We start from the raw sequence: 20,980 nt of genomic DNA, 5'->3' as shown, positions 1-20,980 counted from the left end.
AAGCCAGCTGAACTGGGGGCTCAGGAAAAAACCCATGGGAGCAACCACACCACAAACATCTCTAAAAAAGGCAGAGTTCCAGACCCCCAACGCTCAGCCCTCTCCTTAGAACCATACTCAATCCAGTGTCATTACAGAAGGCTGAAAGAATGGGGATGACCCGTGCAGCTGCCAGATGGGACCCGATATGACCTGCGGTGTAAGAACAAAGGGACACCTGAGTTCTAATCCCACTGCTGCCATTTCAGCTCGCCGTGGGGGATTTTTCTCCTACTGCTCTGCGCTCCTGAGGGCTGGCAGGGGCTGACATTAAAGAACTTCTCCCACGTGGCCCCAGCTCTTCCCCATCGCACAGCTCAGTCAATTATCTGGAGCCCTGGGGTAGAGACCACCTGTAGGCAGGAGAGCATACCACCTAAGACACACAGATCCGAAAGTCAAGCTGCCGGGCTTCAACTCTTGGCTCTGGCCCTGCTCCTTATTAGCTGTCAACTTGGATAGTCATTTACCTCTCTGCCTCAGTTTTTCCATCTGTAAAACGGGGAAATTAATACAGACAACATAAACTCTTTGTGAGGATTAAATACACAGATTAAGTACAGAGGCAGAGCGCCCAGAGCAGAGGCTGGTACACCGGCTATTTATGTGCGGGCGGGCATGAGTTTCCAGATGAGGACGTCATGGTCCATGAGTAGCTGTCATTCTGCAGAGACAGGGCTCGAGCATGGAGGCCAGGACTCCAGCACCAGGAATTTGAAAAAAATGAAGCAACATGGAGCCAGGGGCTTTGCCAACTAGAAAGCACTGCACATCCTCGTTCATTCAACACATACGGACTGACCTCCTGCTGTACTGGCGGCCCGTACTAGTGAGCCTGCTCGGGGCACACAGGCCATCTGGGTCCTGCTGACCAGCATGCACATGCGGGCTCTACAGGAAGCTGTGAATGCACAAAATCTCACTCAGTCCTCCCAACACAGTATGTCGTAGGCACTATTTATCTTCCAGCTTTTCACAGGAGGAAACCGGGGTTCAGGAGGTACTTTCCCCGAGTGGATCTGAGACGTTTGAAGGTAGAGGTAGGACTCGAACCGACGCAGTGAGAACCAGAAGCCTGCATGCTTGTCCATTATGCTGTCTGTTGTTTTTTTTATCCTTCTGACACATGGGAACAATTATTTGGGGGTTTCAGTGGTCTCTGCCACCAAGTGTCAGAATGATTCAAAACACCAGGTGGTAAATAGTCCAGGCTCTGGGCCCACCACAATGAATGAATGAATGAATGAATGAATGAATGAATGAATGAATGAATGAATGAAACAGACCCCTCTTGTGGCAGAGAGAGACCTGCCTGCCCTCCTCACATAACTAACTCCTGAAGGCTGGAGTGTGAGGCTGGAATGGGAGGCAGGCAGCAGCCTAGGAATCACTGGGTATTTCCTCTTCGTGGAACCATCCAGGACGGGTGGAGACTCTTGGGAGCCCACTCTATTAGGCTGCAATCAGTTTATCTGTTTCTCAAAGGCTATCCTGGCTGGGGGGGTCAGTAAACTGTGAGCAATCTTAAACACACCTCCGCTGCAGAAAAGCCTTGGGAAGTATAGACGTGAAGAGAGGGCAACCCCCCTGGGCAGGTCACGATCACCAGCTAGATTGTCAACCTGCCTGGAAGCCGGGGCCCACAGTGAAGGGAAAGTAAACTGGACCATGTTAGAAATGAATCTGTTTCTGGAATTCCAACGCCACCACTGCCACTGTGTGACCTCATCCGAGTCACTGCCCCTGTCCTGGGTGTCAGTTTCTGCCCAAGCTTCAGGTATAAGTGATCCTGAAACACGTATTCAGTGTTGACTGAATACCTGGCCCCGAGTGAATCCCATGTGCTATCTCACTGAAATCTCAGAACAATCTGCACTTTTATCCTCAGTTCACAGCTGAGGAAACTGAGGCAGAAAGAAGTTAACGTCATTGCCCAGTGAACTAAGCAACAGAGTGAGGCAAAAGCAGGAGGGACTGCATGGCCATCGTATTCCAGGAACTTCACCACCACGACTGCTGCTTTTCGGTTTACCGATGAGGGTGAACTGCTTGGCCAAAGAAGCCCCTTCCAATTCTGAGACGCTGGGATCCAAGGAACACCTAAAATCAGCACGGGGTCCTAGCACTGTAGCCCAAAACCCTGGCATGTGTCACCAGGGACACGAGATCGTTCCCAGCAGCACTGTGTGTGTCGCCGAAAAAGAAAAGAAAAACTGCCAACAACTCACACGTCCTTGGAGAACGGAGAGATAAACTCGGGTGTGCTCACACAAAGGCACAGATTACGGCAGGGAAAACAGACACACAGCAGCACGCTTCAACATGGATTCATCTAGGTGATGCTAAGTGGACAAGAAAGCTGCATTCAGTACGGAACTTTTGTAAAGCTCAAAAGGGGCGAAAAGTCAACTAACATTGTATTTAAGGACACTCGTGTATATAGGAAAAAGAAGTTTCTAAGCAAGGACATCATAAACACCAAAATTCAGGATAACGGTCATCTATGGGGGCGGGGAGGGGGGCACTGAGGGATGGAGGTGAGACTAGGAAGAAGACGAAATTCAACTCAATGACCATTGGTCATATTCTGGTTCCTCAGCAGGGCAGAGGGTGCACGGGTATTTGTTTACGATTATGCCTCATGATTAGCCTATAAATTACGTCTGTGCTTTTGTTAAGTATCAGTGGAATATAATGGACTACCCTCGAAGCTACATGAAATTCACTCACCAATTTTGTCACACCAAAAATGTTTGTTAGTCATTTCTTTTGCGGGAAGCACCCCTCCTGCAGAGGCCTTTGAAAGTGACGTGACAGGTCGGAAGGGTCCAGTGGAACACGAGGACCCTTGCCATGCCGCTGACTGCAGCGCTGGGGCGTACACACCTGCCCTCGGGGAATCTGCCAGGTACGAGAGCGCTGGCTGTTCCCCTCCACTGCTGGGAAGAGAGGTAAAGGCATCCGAGGATGGACAGGACAATACCCGCATGAGCTGACCTGAGACACCAGCCCGGGATAAACACTGGCTCCTGGACGCCAAAGGATGAGGACTCAGGGCAGTCCAGCAAGTGGTCAGGACGTGCACGTGGCCACTTCCGGCTGGATGGCCCTGGCTGAGTTTCAGACAATGTCTTTGCCGCATATCAAAAAACACAGGCAACACAAGAGAAAACAGGCGAGTTGGATGGACTTCATCAAAACTAAAGATGCCCGTGAATCAAGGATACTTTCAAGAGGGTGAAAAGACAACCCACAGGATGGGACAAAAGGGATTAACATCCAGAATATATAAAGAACTCCTGCAAGTCAACACAACAACAAAAAAAAACAACCATTCTCCAGACAAGATGTATGACTAACCAATAAGCACCTGGAAAGATGTTCAATATCACCAGTCACAAATGAAATGTAAATAACAACCACTATGAGATACCACTTCATACTTATTAGGATGGCTGTTGCTTAAAAAAGAACAAGACGGACTATAACAAGTGTTGGTGAGGATGTGGAGAAAAGAGGAACCTTTGTGCATTGCCAGCGGGAATGTAAAACAATACGGCTGCCGTGGAAAACGGTATGGCCGCTCCCTCCCCCAAATTAAACAGGGAATTACCCTACGGCTTCCACTTTATTATAGCGATTAGTAATACTACATAGCACTGTGCTGCATTGTAACTCCATAAATGCTATATTATCATCGCAGAGCTTTTTTGCTGTTACTTTGCATCTCTCAAAGGCAACGACTGGATCTTCCAAACTATAAAATCCATAGTTGTTCTTCTTTATTCCCCAGAGCCTCGCACAATTCTGGGCACATGTTAAGCTCCTATAGTTCCCAACCAACTAGGCCCTTATTGAGATTTTCCTCCACAGTGCTCAGAAAGGTAACAAGATGGGAAATGTACAAGAAGGGGTGGGCTTGTTTCACCTGAGAGATGATTAGTTTGTTTCTTTAAGCAATTTTGCCGGTGATCATTCACTGTAAATAAAGTGAAACCTGAACTCCTGCGTGTTCCCCTCACGCACTGGGCAATGGCTAACCAACTGGGAGGGCAAAAGTCAGAGAGCTGGCAGGAATCCACAGCTGCTTAGCAGCTCACCAACACCTTATGAGCACAGCAGGATACGAAAGGGCTGGCTTCCTCCAAAACAACAACATGTGTTGAGGGGGTGGAGAGGGAAGAGGAAAGGGAAAAGAACATTCTCGAATCTCAGAAATTACTCTCCCAGGCACACACAGCAGGTCGCAAACAGTTCTAAGGGGGAAAATGTTACTACTGTGTATGCAGGAAGCTCCTTACAGGTGAGGCATTGCAGTCAGCAAAGATTTAAGCAGGGAGCAGCCATCATGAGATGGTGGTTGGGGGGCACAGAAAATCATGGCATGTCTGGGGGAGCTTGTGCACTGGGAGACAGCCAACCACATGCAAGGGGCTGCAAACTGCTGACCTGGGGTCCACATCTGGTCCACCAGATGTATTTTGTTTGGCTTGTGAGTGTTCTTTAAAAATCTGAATTGAAACATTTGAAAATCAGGAGAGTTACATTTTTAAAAAAATGGATATACAGATACATGGCTTCTCTTTAAAAAGTAGAAGCACTGGCAACACCACTCCTTGTGTGTACCTTCTGGTATGGGGGAAAAAGGGGAGAGGGGGTGAGGAGCTGGATCTAAGAGCAGATGCCCCCCCCTAGAAAGGGGACTGGCTGTGTGTCAGTCTGCACCTGTCCTATTGTATTCTTTTGGGCCCCCTTGGTGCTTCTATACAATCTGCCCGTACTCCTAAACGGATGAGTTTCCGGGTCCTGACAAGAACCCAGGTTTGCAATGCAATACAGTAGGGTGTGAGCTGTGATAACGCAGAGGCAGGGTGCCTGCAAGGAGGGTCACAGTCCGCTTGGGAGGAAAAAGGAATGCTTCCTGGAGCAGATGACTCCTAAGCTGAGACACAAAACATAAGTAGGAGTTAGGGTAGTTAGGAAAGCAAGTGGGGAAAGGGATTGAAACTGGTCCCATTTCCCTGGCTGGCTACTTCCCTCTCCGCGTGAGACCTGAATGTTAGAAATGAATCTGTAGACACCAGTCCTCTAGAAGAATCCCATCATCCAAAGCTTCAACATTATTTCAAGCCCCACGTTCTCCAGCTGCCCCCAGCTGCCCCTGACCAGACAAGCTTTCTTTCTGATCCAGGCCAGAAGTGTCCACCAGGCTAAAAGCACTCAGCCTTTAGGGTCGGTGAAGGGCTTGGTCCTTATCCTGGCTCCATCATTCATGTTCACTCAGCAATTCAATCAATACTTACTGAGGGCCGATTATGCAGCAGGTACTTGAATTAATAATGAGAAGCCATTACAAGCTTTTAAATCGTTGCATTTTCAGGATCTAGTTTGCCGCTTTAAAATATCACTCCTTCCTGCCAGGAGGAGGGCAAGAGTGGGAGCAGGGAGACAGCCAGGACCTACCTGCCCCAGGGAGGTGGGTACTCCCAGGAGAGGGTTCTGGCGCCTGTGATGTCAGGTCGTACTGCTGCACCAAAGATGAGGTAGTTAGTTGCATAATCACGGTCGAGAGTGTCAGGAATCCTTCACGTATAAATAGTGACAGCCTGAATGCACTGTCTAAGTGAGGCAGGCTGCCAAGACGATTTCCACAGGTTACAATCACTGAAATAGTGATCTCCCCTTTACTTGGGCATGTCTCACTTAAAAAAGTAAATAAAAACCTCTGTTTTTCCTTTTTAACAGAATGAGCATGTGAGAAATGTCTCTCATTGAGAAAGCAAGTACGGAACGTCTAGAGAAATGATTGGGAAGAGATCCCCGCCATTGGCCAGGCTCAAGGCCTGAGGACAGCAGAGGCTCAGGACAGCCAGGACCTCTGCAGGAGCAAAGGCCAAGGGCAGCCGCCAAGCTCCTCTTCTATTCCCAGAACACAAGTCTGGGAAGCTATCTCCTCCCAGGTGTCCCGAGGCGGAGGAGGGAAAGGCAAGGACAGCTGGAAGTGCAGCCTGCTGCAGGAAGCCATGGGTCCCCACTGGCAGTGTCCTCTGAGTGTAAACCAGGCCAGGACACTCTGGCCTTCAGCTCCTGGGTTTTTCATGGACCAAATGCAATCGTCTGTTTTGTAAAAAGTGATGCTCCACAGGGCGGGCGAGATCTCTTTCTGAAATCTCTAAGTGGGAAGATGGGTTGAAGTGATCCCAAGGCCGCCACTGGCCCCAGCTGGATGAATCATTACTTCAGTGGGACTATGGAATAAACCCTGTCACAAGAAATGCCGGAAGGGACCTCTATGCCTACAGCTGCTGTTCCACAAAGTCCTGGGGACTTTCCACACACAGCACCTTTTGTTTTTCCTACTTCCTTCTGAAAAATGGGGAAGGTCAAGCATCCTGCAAGAAGGTAACTGGTGCACTCGCAGCTACATTACTAGCATGTTCTTCTGACTCCAGGCTGGTGACATCATGTGTGGATGGATCTCTCTGAGATACGACTCTCATCTCGTCCCTGCCCCTGTTAAAAACCTTCCATAGCTCCCTATTACCTGCTGATAAAGTCCAAGCGCCTCTGCTGGGTTTGGAGGGCCCCTAGCTACCTCTTCAGTCCCACCTGGAACCCCTCCAACTTTGTCCTCTAAGCAGAAGTCCTTTCTATCTCCAAACAAAATACTATTGAAACTATCCTCTTCTCTCCTCTCTACTGCCAGAGCCGGGTCCAGGTCCCTCTCCTAAATCACTGCAATACAGCCTTTAAACAGGCCTCCAGTTTCCACTGTCAACCATCCAATCCATTGTTGAACCAGGAAAAAGGTCAATCAAATCATGCCCGATCCCCTTAGCTGCTCATAAACCACGATGGCCCTCCAGTGACCTGGCACCTGCCCACCCTGGACCCCCACCCTGTGTCTCTGACCCCTGGAGCTTCCCTCCACTCCACCCCACTCACAGGAGCCCCTTGATACTGTGAATGCCCCCAAATGTTTTCCTGCCCTGGGTTCTTCACACATGCTGTTCTGTAGGGCCAGTATCACCTTCCCTCAAACTACTTTTGAAAGACATTTAAAGAACCTAGAACTTAGAACAATCAACATGTTCTCCTAGGTACTCCAAGTCTGTTTTCCTTTCCATATGTTTTCAAATGTGTGAGATGCTATGTATGTATATACCCGTCCTCGTATTCTTTTAAACAGCATTAAAGGTGAAGTAACCTTGAGCCTCACCGCCAGCCCCATTCTCTCCTCCGTGCCTGGATGAGGACAGTGAGTTTGAGCTAGATCCTTCCAGTTCATTTTTTAGACCTTCATATCCATCTCTAAGTATCCGTAAATAACACCTAGCATGAGCTGTGAATTCTCAAGTTTACCTAGGAGGGGGCTACACATATGTTTCCGATTTCATTGCATACTGTCCACCGGTCCCTCAAACGACCTCACACGCTCACTCGCTGCGTGGGGGATCCGTGCCAAGCCTTGAGTCAGAATTCCTATTTTGGGCACATTTTAAAATACAAAAATGTGCCCCTTGGAAACAACCCAAATGAATGTCCTTCAACTGGAAAAAAAGTAAAAGGACAGCGGAAGAGACATAGAAGAGACCTTCCTCAGCAATCAAAACGACCAAACTGCTGATCACACCACCACAGGAAGAATCATGTATGATGCTAAGTGAGAGAAACCAGACTCAAAAAGGCAAAATTATAAGGAAGGTCAGAAAACAAATCAGGGGTTGTTGGAAGTGGAGGAGGAGATTGACTATAAAGGGCCCAGAGGGAAGTTTGGAGGTGACGGAAGTGGGTGATGAGTGATGGTGACGTCTGCACGGCGGTGCGCATTTATCAAATCGCCCAGCGACCCCCTCGAAAGAGTGACTTCTGCTGGAGAGACCTCAGACCTCAATAAACCTGACTTATTAGCAAGACTCTGAATCTTTTCACATGTACCGTGCACTTGGCTTTCTTCTTTTGAGAACTGTTTGCTCATGTCTTTTACCCCCTTTGCTGCGAGGTTGTTTGGCTTTTTGTTATTGACCTTTGGGAATTCTTTATTAGTATAGCTTTTCTTGTAGTTGTTAGACGTGCATTTTCTCTTTAATGTATTGTCATATTCATCCATCTTTTCCTTTCGTTTATTCTTTTCTCCTCCTCCGGTTAGCTTCTCCCAAGTCTCACTCAAATGCAAGGTTTCGGTGTTAACCCCCTCACCCCGGGTAAACTATCCACTCACATTATTCTATTTCATATTCTTTCAGTAGTGCTTGTAATAATGTTATTTTGTGTATGTTTGTTTCTTTGTTTGTCTCCCCCACTAAATAATAAGCTTCTTCAGAACTGGTACCATATCTGTTTTGATCACTACTAAATACCCAAGGCCTAGAATAGTGTTTATTTGGCATAAAATAAGCATTCTAAAAATATCTGCTGAATAAACAAAAGTACAGAAAAAACCCATACAGGTGCATATGGTGTATGTAAACAAGTGTCTAGCATGTAATGTACGCTATACATAAATGTTAATATCAGTGTACCATGGACAACAAACATCACACATCTAAGCAAAAAACAGAAAATTTGGCTTTGGTGAAAATCTCATGAGCCACAATATTTACCTAAAACTTTAAAAATATTGAGAGGCTCTGATACAATAATCCTAGGACTGGGGATTTATCAATTTTTTTTAACTTGATATATATAAACAACCTATTATGAGCTAAGAATCCAAATCAAAAGAATGATTAAGTAAGCAATTTAAGAGCCACTGAACTGAATAATAAAATATTATCTACCTAATAAAAATGACAGAATAAAGGATATGTAATAATATTCAGGAATACTTATAACTTAATAACTATGAAGTCAGGATGCGAACATATATATATAGCGGCAGTTACAATTTTTTAAAACAACAATAAAGATACAACAGCGATGATAGTTAACTCAAGAAATAAGTTACCTTTTATAGACTTTTGCCCCCGATTTTTAAAGATAAGCTTGCATTTCTTTCATTTGAGAAAAGATAGTTTCAATTTCCTTAGTCACAGTTGTCCTTTCATTTGAGGAAAGATAGTTTCAATTTCCTTAAGTTTCCTCCCCAGTTCTGTCCACCAAGGGCCTGGAATCCCCAACTCAGGTACCTGCCGTTAGAAACCCAGCCTCCATGTTGCGTTCGTCATCTTTGTGCACATAAATCTGGGAAGGTACCATCCTTGGCAAGTGCCCAGAGTTTGCAAGACCCGTTTAAATAAATGGCTTCTGCCCGGTCATTAAGGCTCTTTAGAGTCCCTTACCCTCCAGCCTACCTGGCCGTCCTACCTCTTCCACCTCAGCCGCAGTCCCAAGGTTCAGGGCCCTCACTTCTCTGTTCCCTGTCTGCAATGTCCTTGCTGAGACCACCGAACCCTCAGCCACTTCACTCCTGGGTGAGGATTCTCAACCACACCACACCTGACTGCCTGTGGCCCCATTTTGGCCTGCCCTCCCTCCATCCTAGCAGATACTCTGCATCTCACCCGTCGCGGTAGCTTCCTGAAGACTGGATGGTTTCTTACTCACTGCAGAAGCCCCTGTGCCTGGCAGTCACTCGATTCACTGCAAACCTCCCAAGTCCCAGACATTATTCTAGGGCCGCACGGGCCGATGGAAGGAGAATGTGAGCCACGGACGTACATTTTTCGATTTTCTAGTAACCCCGTTAAAAAAAGTTAAAAAAAAATAAAATAAAATAACAGGTGAAAGTAAATATACTAATATATCACATTTAACCCAATATATCTAAAGTTTCATTTCAACGCGCAATCACCATTAAATAATTCCTTAATGAAATACTTCGCATTCTCTTTCTGGGACTAAGTCTTTGAAATTCCATGTGTATTCTCCAGCACAGTAGGTCTCCATTCAGACTAGCTTGACTGCACGAGCTCAGTGGTAGTGCAGCTTGCGCTGCTTCTGGGGACACCGCCGTGAGCAGTCCAGAAGCCCATTACTTCTGGCCACGTCCACCGCGACCAGCCGACCAGCACCTGCGTTACGTGCATGTTTGTGCCCGATGCGCCGGCTTCTGACTCAGATGTAGTCTGTTCTCGACACAGCAGCCAGACTGCATCAGATCAAATCGGCTTTCGATGGGAAACCCTTCCTCAGCTCTCCATTGCACTGAGTACAAGACAAAGTCTTTAGAAAGGCCTGAAAACTTCACGGAAAGCACCGTTGCTCTCTGGTTTCCCCTTCTGCCCGGGGGCCTTGCTCATACCGCTCCAAGCCACTCTTCTCCTTGCTGCTCACTCTCAAAGGCCCGCTCCTGCCCACAGCCTCTCTCCTGGCTCTTCCCTGACACACCGTCCTCTACACTAACTCCTTCACTTCCGTCTCGGCCGCGCCAAGGTCAACTTCTCTGTGGAGCCTGCCCTGACCAGCGGACTTCATACTGCAGCCCGCCCAGCCCTGCACACCCTCACCCCACAGATGCATTACCCCCTTGCGCCCTCTTACTCTCCTTTCCTTGTGTATTGTGTCTACTGTTCCTTATCTGCCTATCCCAGCTGTAATGTAAGCCCCATTCACACGGCAATCTCAGAAATCGTTTCAGGTTCCTCTCTGCATCCCCAACACCAAGAACACTGCTCGGCACAGAGCAGGCACATGATAAATATTTGCTGAATTCATGAAAGTGAATGAATTGCAGGAGGGCCTCAGCCTTAGAGTTTACAGTTTAGTGAAAGCAGACAGACACATGGAATATCAAGTAAGGATAACTTCTGCTTTAGTTTGCTCCAACTGCCATCTGGGGAGGCTTACACAATATAAATTGTTTCTCACAGCTCTGGAGGTTGGGAAGTCCACGAGCAAGGTTCCGACCGATTCAGTCTCTCGCGAGAGCTCTCTTCCTGGATGGTCAACAGCCACCTTCTCTCTGTGTCCTCACAGAGAAGAAAGCTCTCTGGCGTCTCTTCTTACAAAGGCACTAATCTTACCATGAGGATTCCACTTTGACGACCTCATCTCCCCCTATTCACCTCCCAGAGGCCCTGTCTCCAAATACCATCACAATGGGGGGTTAGGATTTCAACATATGAATTTTGGAGGGATGCAAACAACAAGCACCACAGAGAAAAATAAAACTCAGGAAGGGAACTGGGGGAAAGGCAGGTTGCGGTTTATGAGGCAGCCACCAAAGGAAAATATAGCAACTACCCAGTACATAGTACCTCACGCCAGGCCCTGTGCTTGGCACCTTTCATCTATTAACACAGTGGTGCCAGAGCCAGTCTGCTTTTGCCTGCAGGGCCCCTATCCATTCCTTCTCTCCCTCTGAGGACCTTGCTGCCTCCACTGCATGGCTTGGACTCAAACAGAAGCTTTAAGGAGGCAAAGATTTTTTTGTCTCTTTTGCATCTCCAGCATCTAGACTGCCTGGCACCCAGCGATTGCTTAGTAAAGGAATCCATCCATCAATGTGGATGAATCCATCTGGAACAGAGCAGCAAATACTGGCTGGGGCTCACTTACCAGGAAAAGGGCGTCCTGAAGAATAATAAATAATAACAATTGCTTTTATGTCTTACTCAAGAGCTTACTTCCTCTATGCTAAGTGCTTTGCACCATCCCTGGGAGGGAGAAATGTTCTCCTCCCTGAGCAGTAGCTGAGGAAATGGAGAGAGAGAGAGAGAGAGAGAGAGAGAGAGAGAGAGAGAGAGAGAGAGAGAGAGAACGAGCCCTTAAGTAACTTGCAAAGGCAATGCCACCTGACGGGTGCCCTCAGAGTCCTATCCCTTTCTGAGCCCTGCTCCTGCAGCTTTCCTGGCTTTTTATCTCTTTCTTACTTATATTAGCCAGCATTCCTTTCAGATGTTTGCAAAAAGCCCTAGTGAGGCCACTGCCACCTTGGGAGCTAGGTAATCAGAATGTTAACGTTGCACATTAAAATGTGTTCAGAAACCACTACTCCAAGCAGCCACAGGAAGTAACAAAACCTGATAATTATAACAGTAATAATATTAGCTAACCTTGAGTGCTTACTATGCGCCCAGGCACTCGGCTAAATGTTTGCTGTTTTTCCTCTATTTCCTCCTCACAACCACCTATGAAGCTGACGTCGCATCACTCCCTCACTTCTTAGAGGAGAACACTGAAGCTTACAGAGGTGAAGCAACTTGCCCCAAAGTAACGGAGATCTGTGCTGTTCCTTAGATGTCCACAGATGCCTCCGGCTGCTTTCTGGTTGCTTTCGCTTTCTTCAGTGTCCTTTCCCGAGGGACAAACCCCTCCACGTCCCACCAGGTCAGGCTATTTCACATCTAAGAAGACAAGGGACCATAGTGTGTTTCCTTGAAAACAAGGCAGTTCTTGACAGCCACCTGATTGAACAAAGTACCAGGGCCCAGTTAGCCCCCAGACCTGTGAAGATGACTTCCCCCTCCCCCAGCTGGTCAAGGCTCTCAACAAGATCATGGTCACCCAGGGAAAAGAGCCAAGTAAACAAACAATCCTGCGTCTCAGGTTACCCACCAGGCACCAGCAAAACACCACCCCATAACCTCCCGCCCCCCTGACAGAGGAAGAGAAAAATAAAAGAAAGCCCACTCAGCATTCTGCAATTAAAAAATGACTGAGACCTCTCTGTTTTATGACCCAGCATTGTTTTTGGCTTTAATGGTAGGGTTGAGAGAGGGGGGCCACCACAATCTTTGTATTGTTAGGGTCACCACAGGACCTAACAACACACTCAGGATAGAGGCAGGTACTCAGAATGGTTGGGGGAGCTTAGGGGGCGCGGGTGTGATCATTTGCAAACAGAGTTCTAGTTCCCATTCGCTGTGAAGGTTCAGAGTAATTAAATGCTGTTGCTAAGCCAGGCAGGACGCCTCGATATAGCACTTTGCAAATACTCATGTATTCTGCACCAAGACTGAGGCTTCAGACCTCTACCCACGGCTCCTTCTCGGGCCCCAGAGACCCCATTTCCCAGACCCCCCAGCCCAGAACTTTCCCCAAACTGAAGCCCCCACCCGAACCCCCCCACGGCTCCTTGGCCCCACTGGCAGCCCCCTGCTGTACCAAGGCAGGACAAGACAGGCCCGCAGCCAGAGCAAGTGGTGTCTTCATGCAAGGTTCTGGATTTTTCTATCTGTGCCTGGGTGAGACAGGGAGAGTGGAGAACACACTCCTTCCTCCTGTTCCAGGCCGAGAAGCATCCTTTGCTTGCTCTGAATGTCACTGCCCTCTAACTTTTGGGAAGGGGCCCAGTGAGTAGGATGGATGGTCTTGGTACCAATCCAGGTGAATCTGTCACTCCTTAGTTGTGTGACCTGGGGGGATATTTTTAACCTCTCTGAGCCGTGGATTCCTCATTTGCAAAATAGCAATAACAACAATCTTACCTTACAATTTTTTGAGAGATTAAACGAGATACTACATCTAAAGCATTCAGAACTGAGGTTGGCCCACAATAAGGATGCAAGTCCTGCGAGACATTTTACTGTTAACCGCCTCGTGCGGGTGTAGGGAGCACAAATTGCAAAGAACAGGCTCGACATAATATACGATTTCCATGCTATTACAGGAACCACTGTTACTGTTATTGTAATTATTAATTACTCGTACTGTGATTAGTTACTTGAGGCCAGAAAAACGAGAGACAGAGGAGGCACCTATCAAAGAGCCCATTTTAGTACTGTTTTCCTGTAAGGCCTAGAATTTCTCAAGTTTTATACAGAAGGTGTAGACGTGAGCATCAGTTGGGCTCATCCATGGTCAAAATTATTCTAGGTTATTGCTCTATTCCCATCTTCAGTCAGGGTACCCCTGCAGACACAGGTGTACAAAGGTGGGCGGGCTTGATCTCTTACAGAGATCACAAACCAGCGTCAGGGGGGGAACAAAAACTGGGAGAGTGTCATGTCTACACCCAACTATGAAAGGAAACCCCAAAATAAAAATCCGAGGGTCCAGGAGGGCATCTGACATTTAAAATACACATGGTGAAGTACAGCCATTAACAGGAGGGCAGCTACCTCTCCAAGGAATAAGGACGTGACCAGGCAACTATCCAAGGTCCTTGCTTCCCCAGGAAAGGGTCCATCTGCAGTTGGTCTGACCAAATTCAGGGACACTCACACCAAGAGGAAGGAAGAAAGGCGTCTCATCGACCAGGAGACCCCTTAGCGGAGCTGTCGGAGAACAGTGTCCACCCTGGGCAGACAGAGGACCCCACGCATGGTAAACACAGGCTCCCAAAACCCAGCCAGGCTGCCTGCCTGCCATTCAGAGGAGAAAAGCTAAAAGCACAAGGGATTGACTGGATGTAGACGGTGGGTTTCTAGACCAGCAATCACACAAACCAGTGGGGGTCAGAGAGTCCACAACTGAGACAAAGAACTCCTCTTTCCAGCCCAGAAAGGCTCCAGCCAGGGACAGAAGAGCACATCAGACAGCATGGGGGCGCAGGGGAGATGAGAGCGAGGAAGATCAATGAGAAAAAGAAACTGATTTCTTCCACTTTTCAGAAGAAGCCTGGTTTATGCAAAATTCTGCACTCACATTAGGTAAAGAAACAATTAACAACAGGAAAATCATCCTTAACCAGGCAAAACAACGTGACCACACAACAAATGTCCTCTGGGTTCAATGGGCACAGCCTTATGGTGGGAACTGGACCCACCGGGCCTTTCCACCCCCAGACTCACACGTGGAATTCCAGCCGGGCCCTCACGCCAAGGCTTTCGACCACGAGGCTGTCCTCACCTCCAAGATGTGTAACTCCTCTCCAACAGTGGAGACAAGGCCACGAGGCTCTGCCCAGCCAGGAACTCTGTGTTTGTCCTTCTGCTGCTTCCAGGAAGGTTTTTCTCCAAATAAATCTTTCAGGAAGTCCCACTCAGGGTTCGGAGGATCCACACAACCCCCTTGGTTGGAGACTTACAAAGATTGGCTGTGACCACAGGACTGTCAAATGAACAAGCCTCGACTTGTCACCACCGGTATGCAAATTAGCCCTGCATCATCCCATAACAAACAGCAAGGCAGACACAACCCCTGTGTCCCCAGAGCCCAGGCCCACCCACCACACACAAACACGGGTTTCTCCATGGTTTCCTCCGGGAACAAAACAGCTGCAATAGCGGGGACTAATAGCGTTGGTGAGGTGGATGAGAGGGTGCTGCCAGCCTCTGTCTGGAAAACATAAGTCTAGAAAGGAAACCCCAAAACCTCACCCTCTTCTCCCTTAAAACCTTCAGGAGTGATTTGCTCTCTTCTCGTCTCTTCTCTTCTAGAAGGGCCTGAAGTTAGGTGCTCCAGTGCATAGAAGAATATTCCACGCCTGCAAACTATCAGGAAAATTCTTGTTGTATCCACACACCAGACCCATGCAGCCTCGTGGCTGCCCTTCCTGAAAGTCTACACCAGACCACAAACACTGGCATAAATAAGAGCACATTAGCCGAAAGAGAATAACCCTAATTAAATCAACAGCCCATCCAAAAAGAAAGAATTATGGAGATAAGGCTGTGCGGGCATCCAGCAAATCTGGAAAAGGCAAAGCAAAAGCAGAGAAAGTTTCAAAAAACAGAGTTGCTGAGTCTTCGGAAATCATCTCGTGGGGGGGGGGGGATGGTCAAAGGATGGAAGGAGCATCATATGGCTCCCAGACTTGTAGTCTCGCAAAAGGGGCCTCCAAACCACATCTGCGACCCCAAACAGATACTGATTAAAGATGGTCTATTTTTAGAGATTAGGTAATACACCCTTGATCAAGTGCACAAAATCCAGAATTATCTCTATGCCCAGGGCATTCGATGTCACTCTCCTCCCCTCCCCCCTTCCCAAACGCCCAAACTCGCTGCCAGTCTCCAGTCTGGTGATGAGGAAAGTACATGGTTCTCACACACAGATCAGAATCCGAAAGCCCCTTCCTCTGTCCAGCCACTCACTGCACATCCCTACCCGCCAGGCCCCGAAGCTTGCGAGTTTCCAGAAACGCAGAGGGAAAAATTCTAACTTACTGGAAGGTGGATCCAAGCCGTGTCACCGGAGCCGCCAACATCCTTCCCGCGTGGAGATCCACTCGGAGGCTGCTCGCGGGTACCCGGGCCCAGCCTCGCTCGCAGCCCCTCGCTGCTCCTCGGAATCCAGGCCGCCCCGAGCCCTCCCGGCCCGAGGGCCCATGTGCTCGGCGTCCGCACGCGCTCTGCCCGCTGGAGCGCTGGGCTGGCGGGCGGCCCGTGACGTCACGGCGGCTCGCGCTCCGGGCCGCGGGGGAGGGGAAGCGCGCGCCGCAGGGCCAGCCGCGTGCGTCCGGGGCCCCGGTGCTCCGGGCTCTACAGGCTCCCCGCCGCCCGGCCCTCGGCCCCTTGCTCCCCTCCGCCTGCTGCCCGGGCCACCGAGCGCTGGAGAGCGGCGTGCAGGCGGGGCGGGCCTGGGCCGCCGCGAGCCCGGAGCGCGCCGGGGAGGGCGCGCTGCGAATGGGGATGGGGTCCTAGCGGCACTGGTCCCGGGCCAGCGAGCCAGCGCGACCCTCAGGGGATGCCGGCTCGCGTGTGCTTGGCGCTTTCCGCGGCCCGGCTCTCTGCGCTCCTCCCCACCCCCGGCGTCTTGGACGCAGGGAGTCTTCCCACTTGCCAGATGGGGAAGGCGAGTTCAGTAACTTCTAAGGACCAAGGTGCTCTGAGATAGGAGCACGTCGTCGCGCACAAGACGCCTGACTTAGACTCATCCCTAGTGATGCAAGCGCCTCCTTGGGAACCGTCCAGCACCCGTGGGCCTGTGAGGAGGGCAAGCACTTTCCCTCCTCCTTCGACATCTCCAGCTGTCCCCAAGGGCTGAGGTGGTCAAACCCTTGCAGAGGGCCGGCGGTCTGCACCGCCCCCTCCACTGGAGAGAATTCAAGTAGCTCTTGAATCCCCAATAGTCTCCCCAGAGGAACCAGAGAATGCTGGTCTCCCGCGTGAAATGTGTTTATCTTGCTTTCTTGACATAAGCCCACGGACAGGACCGATGCAAGGAGCTGCCTCGGTTCAGTTCAACATTTTTGGAGCACTTTCATGGAGCCAGGCGCCCTGCTAGGCGATGGGAAGGAGGGACTAAAAGCCGAGTTAGGCACAGACCATAGAAGGAGATGACAGTCCTGGGAAAAGATGGACACGCCAAGAGGGCGATTTTAACACAATGGAAACGAAGGCTGCCCCTCTCTTCCCCCCCGCCCAGTGCCCTACGCTCCCTAATATTTCATTCCACCCAGGGATCTTTGGCCCGTTCGCCCCTCAACTTCTCCTATTCCAATGGCCATGGCTTCTTCCCAGCGTGAATAGTTCTCCTCTTTGGAAAAAGGAAAAAAAAAAAACTTCGGTTGATGCCCCTGTACCGCCTGCTACACACATTGACTTATAATCTTGAAACATGTGTTTTGTGCCTGGCTCCCTCTGAGGGGCTGGACGGGTGTCTGAACTCCAGTTATTGAACTTCCGCATCTATTTAGGGGGCTGTAGTTGTCCTTTCACGACTCATATGTTCTCTCAGGAACCAACCCTGGTTTACTTGCGGAAGCCCTTGTCCTGCTAGATGCTCCAAGGCCAAGAGAGGCCCAGCTTCTAGTAACAGCAACCTATCCATTTGCTGGGCCGTTGGCCCTAGCTACCAGGATCCTTCCTGTTAGTTGTCTGCGCTGGGGCTTCTCCTTAAAAGACACCTTGACCCAGGACTCACTCAACGGCGACTTGGTGTCCGCTCGCCGTCTTGCCCTGAGGCCCTCGTCTTAGATTCACATTTTCCCTTTTAAAACATCCCTCTTTAAAATGAACATCTTTTCTTTCAAAAAAAAAAAAATACAAAGACGATATCTTAATATCCCTCTCATCCCAAATTAATTATCAATTACATTTTGGTCCATCTGTTTCCAATTGTTTTTATAATATCATTTGCTACAATATGTGTACAGTGTAAAAAATTAAAACTACGCAGGATACGGAAAATAAGATACAGAAAATAAAACCAAAAATTTTATCAGCTAGAAATAAATTTCATGAATATTAGATAAATCCCAGACATTTTATTAGGCATATATAGATGATATCTATACTATATATAATTTATATAGCATAGACATATATATTTTATATATATATGTATCATGAGTATTAGATAAATACATGAACATTAGACAGCTTTTAATATACCATAGGAATATATATAGTTATCTATATATGTATATGGATAAATGCAGGGTTGAAAGATAGGAAAAATTAATTTATTTTAAAATATGAACACCTTATAGTTGCTACTTTTAAATTTAAGTTATTTGTTTTTAGTAGAAGAAAAGGAAGCTAAGCTGAGGCTGAAGGAATTGTTAAATGTTAAATCTTTCTTTACCACATTTTCCTCAATAATTCTGCAAGGGTTCAAAAGAGATGATGACCCAGAAGAAGACAGTGAAGTACTGGCGTTGTTCTATTTGTACATCTATCCATTTTAGAGTACAGGCAAGTCCTTGCTGCGACATTAGCACATTTCCTCCCACCTTTTACTTCACCTCCTGTATCTGTTCGCTGCGTTCTTGTTTTTCAGTTGCCACTCTCCGCTGTGCATCTGAAATCCCCACGGTTAGTTGGTATTGGGTCTACACTTAAACAATTTCATGCTCACAACCAGTCTTGCCCTTTCCTACATCTGCTTCCTTATCTACAAAATCCACCCATTCGTTTATCGTGCATGTGCCAGGCACGTACTAGTCCCCCAGGCTCTGTGGGCAATAAGAGAGGCAAGGTCCCTGCTCTTGAGAGGATTTCATTCTAGTGAGAAGAAGCAGACAAATAATCCAAGAGACAAGGTAGTTTCAACAGTGATAAACGCTATTGAAAGGCTAAATCTGGGTGAAGAGCTAGAAAGGGCGGGGGCAGGAAGGGAAAGGGCTGTAGATAATCTGACCAAGAAGCTAGCTAGCTGTGCAGACTGGAGAGAATGTTCCAGGCCAACAGAACGTCAAGGGCAGAGGCCTGGAGGCACATGAAAACAAGATCATCAATCATTTCACAAAGGCTTATTGAGTCAGACAGGCAGTCATCCTTTTCCATTGGGTCAGGAGTCACGTGTCTTCAGCTTGCCATTGTATCCCCAGCACCAGCTCGGTAAATATGTGTAGAACCGATGACTGAATGAATGAACGGACATCCTGGATCCTGTGATAGCAGAAGGAAAAAGGAAAGGTGCCAGGTGTGGTAGAAGCACAAAGGGAGGCATCTATTTGGCACAGGCTGAGAAAGCTCCCCAGGGAAGGTGTCCACGACTGAGCTGAAAGTTGAAAAATAGCTTGGAGTTTGCCGGTTTGACAGAGAGGAGAATGGGGACATTTGAGCAAAGGGAAGGACGTGGATGCTTGTGGAATTTGAAAAACTCTAAGCACTTCGATGTGGCTAGAATATAAAAATCACTATTGGAAAAGTGGTGAAGGGTAAACAGGGCATAGAGGGGTAGACCAGAGTCTGAGAGGCCTGAAATCCCATGCTGAGTGATTTAGTCTTTTTCCTGAAGGAAGGAGGAAGCCACTGAAGACCTGTGAGCAGGTCCGAGGTGGCGTGAGCTGTCCTGCTTCGTAGAAAGACTGCTGCGATAGTCACGCAGATGACAGATTTCAGACTGGGAGGTGGTGGCAGAAATCCTGGTGAGAAACAGTAAGAGTATGAACCCCAGCAGTTGCCTCCGGAATGGAGAGAAAGGGGTGAGGGCAAAAGAACATTTAGGAAACCAAACCCACCTGGTGAAGAAAGCTAGGGGAAATGGAGGGAGGAATCAAGCGTGAGGACCAGGTTTCTAGTTTCAGCAGTTGGGGTTGGCGGTACTGTTCATTCAGATGGGGAACGTGTGGACAAGATGCAGATATGGGTGAGGCATGGAGTACATTTACTTGATCACGGAGTGGTCGAGTTGAACAAATCTTTGGGCCTTCCAAACGAAGTCCAGGAGGCAGGTGGCTCTCAGAGTCCCACCATGATAGGAGAGGTCTCCACTGAAGATACCAGTTTCAGTCATCAACATAAAGGATAGTGGCTGATGCAGTGAGCTGTATGGAGTGAGCTCACTGGGAGCTCACACACGCAGGCAGGGAGTGTATTTAAGTGAGCCGAGCATCCAGTCCTGAGCAATGAACATTTATGGGGGGAAGAAAGAGGCAGAGGCTGCTTCTATCCAGAATGTTCTCTGAAAACCTCCGATTTGAAATTCAGTCCTCTGCTTTCGGTCTGACCTCAAAGGCCCTAATAATCATGGTTAGGACTGGCCGCTCCACTTGCTCAGGCCCCGAGCCCCTGAGTTCCCACTTCCCAACATCTACCCAGTGGTTAGGTCCTGTGGAGTCACCCACCCGTCGTTCTCCACGCTCACGGTCATCGCTCTAAAATAGGCTTCCATCCCTCCCTTCTGATTTTGCAACAACCTAACAGGTCCCTCTGACTTCAGATTGCTCCGCTCTGATAACCTCTAGTCTGTCCAGGTTTACCTTAAGAAGGTGAAGGTTCCTCTTTTCTCACCCTAGCTACCTAGTATCTAACTGTCCCATCTCATCAGATTTTTTCTTTTCTCCTAGAATGTCCTTCTTTCGGGCTCAGATGTCCTCTGTCTTCCATGGCGCAGCCCCAGTCTCTCCTCTTCCCGTGAGTTCAGAGAAGTTAGGCTGCATCTCCTTCTCCAGGTAGGGGTCATAACTGTGTCTGCACCAGCCCCACCTGGCAACCCAAGTAGTTACTGATTAAGCTTCACCTCCCTCTTCAGCCTCTGAACAGCCCTCAGATGGAGACGTTATAACGCTCATTCCTCAGGGCAAGCTGAGGCCCAGAGAGCTCACTGGTTTTGACTCTCAGATCAGATAACCAGCAAGTGGCAGAACCAGGACTTGACACCAAGTCCGCACACCTGGGTCTTCTATAGCTCACCTACCCCCAGGTGAAATGAAGCCAGGAGGGGT

At 48.5% G+C, this 20,980-nt stretch overlaps 1 long non-coding RNA gene across 8 annotated transcripts in view; it reads right to left on the bottom strand.

Moving 5' to 3' along the window:
- Nucleotides 1-16,230, bottom strand: part of LOC117033825 (uncharacterized) — a 429,465-nt gene extending 413,235 nt beyond the window's left edge. For 6 of the 8 annotated variants that reach the window (XR_004424972.1, XR_004424971.1, XR_004424966.1 and 3 more), the window contains exon 1: nucleotides 16,032-16,230. This is a non-coding gene — a long non-coding RNA (uncharacterized LOC117033825). Of the gene's footprint in view, nucleotides 1-12,035; nucleotides 12,327-14,772; nucleotides 14,939-16,031 lie in introns of those variants that run through there. The other 2 variants (XR_004424969.1, XR_004424970.1) reach the window with 2 other exon arrangements.
- Nucleotides 16,231-20,980: the final 4,750 nt, after the last annotated feature.

This window comes from Rhinolophus ferrumequinum, chromosome 14 (assembly GCF_004115265.2).
Source record: "Rhinolophus ferrumequinum isolate MPI-CBG mRhiFer1 chromosome 14, mRhiFer1_v1.p, whole genome shotgun sequence".
NCBI lineage: Eukaryota > Metazoa > Chordata > Mammalia > Chiroptera > Rhinolophidae > Rhinolophus > Rhinolophus ferrumequinum.
Note: the sequence above shows the minus strand (reverse complement) of the source record. Positions and strands in the feature narration are given on the sequence as shown.